Below are 6,000 nucleotides of genomic sequence, written 5' to 3' on the forward strand. Positions count from 1 at the left end.
GTAATTTGATTACCCTTTAGTTCTTTCACGAGTGCAAGTATTGGTTCCAGTGCCACATCGTGCACCGTGAACATTTCTCTCGCCGCATGTTGTTCCCCGTAGATGGTTTTAATCCCATATTTTGTCGGGAATTTCATCATTTGGTGGAGGGTGGACGGTACTGCTCTTATGCAGTGTATCCACGGCCGACCGAACAAGGCGTTGTATCTCATGTCTCATTCAATGACATGGAATTTGACGTTTGGGTCGTGTCGGCCATGGTGACTGGGAGGGTGATTTCTCCTTTCGTTGTCTCACTTGCCATGTTGAATCCGTTGAGGACTCGAGTGGCAGGCACAATTTGCTCAAGCAGTCTGAGATGCTCTATTACCCTCGACCTGGTAATGTTGGCCGAGCTACCTGGATCCACGAGTACACGTATTATTTGAAATGTATTTACGAGTAAAGAGATTACCAGTGCATCATTGTGAGGTTGTGACAGGGTCTCGGTGTCCTCCTCGCTGAATGTGAGGGCAACCTCGGGTATATATCCCCGGGTTCGCTTTTCTCTAATGATGGATATTCTTGTTCTTCTCATCACAGGATCCTATGGGGCATCGATACCTCCCAAGATCATATGGATGACATGTTGTGGCTTGTTTATTTCATTCTTCTTGGCCGCCTCTCTTTCCCAGAATTGATTTTTCGCTCGGTCGCTGAGAAATTCTCGAAGATGACATTTGCTAAGTAGTCGAGCTACCTCTTCTCGGAGTTGGTGTCAATCCTCGGTCTTGTGGTCGTGCGTGTTATGGAATTCACAAAATAAGTTATGATTCCTATGTGAAGGATCCGATTGTACAGGCCTGGGCCATCTGACACATTGACATTGAAGTTGTACTCTGATAAGCGAGGTGCCTCCGTTTTCCCTGTGTTTCTATCGAATCTGGCTCTGTTGATGAGTCCCGAAGGATTCTGTCCTCGTCTATCCTTCGATCATTGCGAGGTGGGTTGCACCACGGGGCGTTCCTTCTATCTTTAATGTACGATTGATATCTTTCTTTGTTTGGCTTTGGCTCATTCACCAAAAGATTTCTTGGGTATACTGAGCCCGAGGGGGGCCCTAGCTGGTCGTCTTCGACCCTGATCTTCGACTGGTATCGGTTGTGGACGTTTGACCAGGTCACAGCGGGATACTCGACCAAATTCTGCTTCAGCTGCTTCGAAGCCATCGAGCTTCGTTCATTTAGACCTTGAGTGAAGGCCTATATTGTCCAGTCGTCGGAGACCGGTGGTAGTTCAATTCATTCCATTTGGAAGCGGGATATGAACTCTCGCAGCATTTTGTTCTCTCTCTCCTTGATCTTGAACACGTCAGATTTCCTTGTTGCTACTTTGATGGCACCGGCATGTGCCTTTATGAAGGAGTCTGCCAGCATGGCAAATGAGTCTATGGAGTTAGGATCTAGGTTGTGATATCATATCATGGCCCCTTTCGAGAGTGTTTCCTCGAACTTTTTTAACAAGACGAACTCGATCTCGTCGTCTTTTATGTCGTTGCCCTACACTGCATAAGTGTAAGCAGTAACATACTCATTGGGGTCTAAGGTCCCATTGTATTTTGGGAGTTTTGGCATCCTGAACTTCTTTGGAATGGGTTTCGGGGCCGCTTCCTCTGGGAACGACCTTTGTATGAACTACTTCGAATCCATACCTCTCAAGACCAGAGGTGCGCCTGGGATTTGGTCGACCCTATAATTATAGGTCTCGACCTTCTTGTCATTGGCTTCTATCATTTTCTCGCCCGATTCGATCCTTCTAGTGAGGTCCTCGAGCATTTTTACGATGGTGGGATTGGTCATCGACCCGTTATTGCTCGATCTCTCCGGTACTTGTTCGGCTGGGAGAGCTATCCCGGTGCTACCGTGCTAGGAGTTTTCTGGTGACTTTGCATCTGGGCGATAGACAGCTGTTGTGCCTGCAACATTTCAAAAATAACGTGAAGGCTAACCTCCCGTCCTTCCCTAGACGGGGTTTCCTGAGCTTCTTGTTGATCTCCTTGGTGCACAATACTATTGGTGTGCGAGCTTATGTCAATCTGTTGAGCATCGCGTGAGACCGCATCCACGGGGATTAGGTCTGGTACATCCCCAGGATTTCGTGGTGGCACACCAACACCTGGAATAGCCACACCGTTTTCTCCGTGGTCCTCAAGATTGTTGTTTCACCTCCATTCACTGAGTTAGACATTTCGACCTAAAATTGAAGATCTTGGACAAGAAAAAGCGTGAAAGATAACTTGTGTTATGTAGTAAAACTAGCAAGAAAATAATCACTATTATTTTTAGCCCCACGTTGGACGCCAAACTATTTACCGTGAAAATGGTAATAACAATTAAATTTGATTATTGTCACACCTTCTTTTTCCACCCCAGCGAGGGGCGAAGGAGTTTTTTCCAATTAAAGGACAATCGAAACGGGATTTGTTTATTTATTTCAGAGTCGCCACTTGGGAGATTTAGGGTGTCCCAAGTCACCGATTTAATCCCGAATCGAGGAAAAGAATGACTCTGTATTACAGTCTGCGAACCAGAAATCCGGATAAAGAATTCTGTTAACCCGGGAGAAGGTGTTAGGCATTCCCGAGTTCCGTGGTTCTAGCACGGTCGCTCAACTGTCATATTCGGCTTATTTATCTGATTTTATACAAATATGAACTTATGTGCATATTTTAACTCTTTACCGCTTTTATTATATTTTTAAAGGAATGTGAACATCGTTTAAAACATGTCTTTGGATTGCGTCACATGAAATGCACCCGCAATCCGGAACATATTTTTATCCAATGATTTGGGATTTGGATTTGGGTCGCATGAAATGCACACCCGAGTTTAAGAAAATAAGATTAATTGAGACGCATCCTAAAGAACTAACGTGTTATTATTTGAGGGAAAAACCGTGAAATTTGCTAAACGGCCCATCCCAGGATTTAAATGTTTAATATATACATCTAACGAGGGCCCCGCCATTTATGCGTTTTATTTGGGCGAGGCTCATCTCCTTTTATTTAAAGGCAAACCTAAAAGCAAACTATGATTTCCTATCTTTGTTTATCTCTAACAAAATGGAAAGGTCCTACTGTATTTACATACTTGTGAGTTATTATAGTTAAGCTTCAAACGTGATTTATTGAAAGAGGGACGTGATACGGGCAGCCCATTTGGCAGTTATGGGCCCAGACCTAATGTGCATGGAGCTAAATTCGGCCTGGGCCGCTCTTATTCTAATTGGGCATGTTCAACTCATTTGATAGGCGTTTAACATTTATAAACAAACAAGGGGGAAAAGCTGAAATGCGATGCACTGTTTGCCTTAATCAAACCATATTCCTAACAAATTAAAAAAGATCATTTGTTTAAAGGAAGAACTGTTGGGTACCTAACATGCTTCTTGATAAACAAAATAATGAATTAATAGAACATGGCTACTACAAGATCAATCCCTTTCCCTTATAAGCAACACATATAGTTTTCCAACTGAATGATCGGTATAAAAGTTCAACTACATCACGTCTAACCACATAGTTCTATTAGGAAAAATAAACTATCATGCAGGTAACCTATTCTTTCAATACATTTTCTAAAGCTAATTCGAAGTAACTTCAACATCTTCCAACTTTCTTTATATTCATGCCTCAAATTTCAGTTTACATTGATAGTTTATCAGTCGTGTACCTGGTATAGGAAAGCAAAAGAAGAAGGAGAATGATCAGCAGAAACAGTATGCAACAACACAGCAACAGGGACAGCCCAATAATAGACCAAAAATCAGCAGCAACTTAAGTGAAAACCCAGCAGAAATTTCAGAAGAAACCAACAGCAACAGCCAGTGGACTTTCAGTTCAAAACAGAGAACCAAAACACTTAACTGGAGCAGTTTTTAGCAAGTAAAGAACCCAGTGAAGCTAACTGAAAACCAACAGTGTGTCCAAACAAACCAGACCAAAGCAGAGAAAGAAACAGGTGTAGAAACACAGTGGTTTCTGCTTGTTATGTTCAGAAAACTAACACTCTTTTTTAACTCTCAACACTTAAAATTATCCAGCCTCTAGTTTCTGATTTTAGCCTTAAACTCTGATCTCCAGCCATTTTCTTTTTTATCTCCAACCTTTGATGTCTACCCTCTTTTTTAACCTTTGATCTCTAACCCCTTTTCTTCCCTCAAATGAACCTATTTATAGGCTAAATACAGGCCAGCTCTACTGCCTTGTTTACCCCAGCCTTCACATTCTGCCCATAACTCCTTAAAACTAAAAAAATGCCCAATGCCCATCCTCCTGACAGCCCTTTAGCATGTGCTTTATGCCCAAAGGCATGGGCAGCCTATAACTTTTAATTACCCCCATGCTACCAAGTTTGGTTCCCCACTATTGTATTAGTTTAATGCTATTTTAGTACCTCATTGTCAGCCCATCTTAAACTACTCATTTCTACTCTTTTCACACCCCAAACTACCCCTGTTAGCTCCTAATTATTACTGTATTACCCCACTGCAGCAGTAGGACATTTTGAACTTCTGCAAGTTCAAATTCAAGCTGCCCCCAAACTGAATTCTAGCTATTATAGTGCAGCTACAATCCATTCACAGATAATGTCAAGCAATCAACTAAACGACAATGATTCGATCAGTCATATGAAGCTATACAAATCAGAATTTTTGTACATTCAGTCTTATGAAACTAATCTACATCATTTATCTAATCGACTATACTAATTATGACATGGAATAATCAGTCGACCCAACAAACAACACGAACGGGGCATCAACTGCCTTCAACAACTTTGCACGACACAGGGAATCTATATGAATTATCTATTCAACGACATTAATTAACTCGAACATGTATATCACCATACGCATTCAAAACATAAACAGAATAACAATCGACCGAATAAAAGGTCTTACGAAGATGGAGAACAACTGACAGAAAAATAGAAATAACGAACTGACTAAACATGCTGACAAACTCAAGCAACATTTAAACAAAAAGAGAAAGGAAAGAGGGAACTCACTCTGAAAACTCAACAACAAACGACCCCAGCTTTGACTGGATTTGCCCATTTTGGGGTCGAACAGACCTTAATCGAGGTGTTCTCAACCGAGAACACTTTGATTAAGGTCTATTAGACCCCAACCCTCTGTTAAACTGGCCAGATTCCAAGGTTCTTGTGTTCTAGGGTTCGAATCAGTCCGATTTGGGGCTTGAGGATTTGTGGGTAGATTTGGACCAAACCAAGCTTGGTTTGGTCATGAGTGAGGCTAGGGTAATGGCTGGTGTGAATCTGGGGTGGGTTGGTGTAGATCCGGGTTTTGCTCGAATCTTCAAATCAAGATTCGAGATGAAGGGGGATGATTCGAGGCAAGGGGGTAACAGATTTGGGTTCAGGGAGTGAAGGAGGTGCTATGGTGTTAGAGGGGTTACCGGCGGCGTAGATGCCGTCGGGTTTCAGGCGAAGGAAGCTTAGGGCGGCTAGGGTTTGGGAGGTCTAGGTTTGGGTTTGGGTTTGGGACGATGAAGGGGGGTGTTCAGATGGGGGCGTGGGGTGTGATGAATGATTTATATATGGGGTAAGGGATTAGATCCTGGCCATTGGATCGAGTTGGATCTATGGCCAGGATCTATCTGGCACCAGGAAATGACGTCGTCTCCCTTAAATGGGAATGGGTCGGCCTAAGGGTCGGGTGCTGGGGAAAGCTAGGGGATCGTTGGATTAGGTGGGACGGACGGTTCAGAACAAACGCCTCATACGGCGTCGTTTGGGGGGCGTCCCTGGAAGACCTGGTTTGGACTGGGTCACTGTATTGGTTTGGGCCCGATTTTCAGTTGAATTTTCGGCCCAAATCAGATATTTTCCCTCTTATAATTTAGACAAAAATTCCTAAAAACCAAAATTAAACATACAAATATTAATTAATACCTAACAACAAATATCACACGAATTAAAACATTTTAATAAAATTACG

Source organism: Nicotiana tabacum, chromosome 11 (assembly GCF_000715075.1).
Source record: "Nicotiana tabacum cultivar K326 chromosome 11, ASM71507v2, whole genome shotgun sequence".
Lineage (NCBI taxonomy): Eukaryota > Viridiplantae > Streptophyta > Magnoliopsida > Solanales > Solanaceae > Nicotiana > Nicotiana tabacum.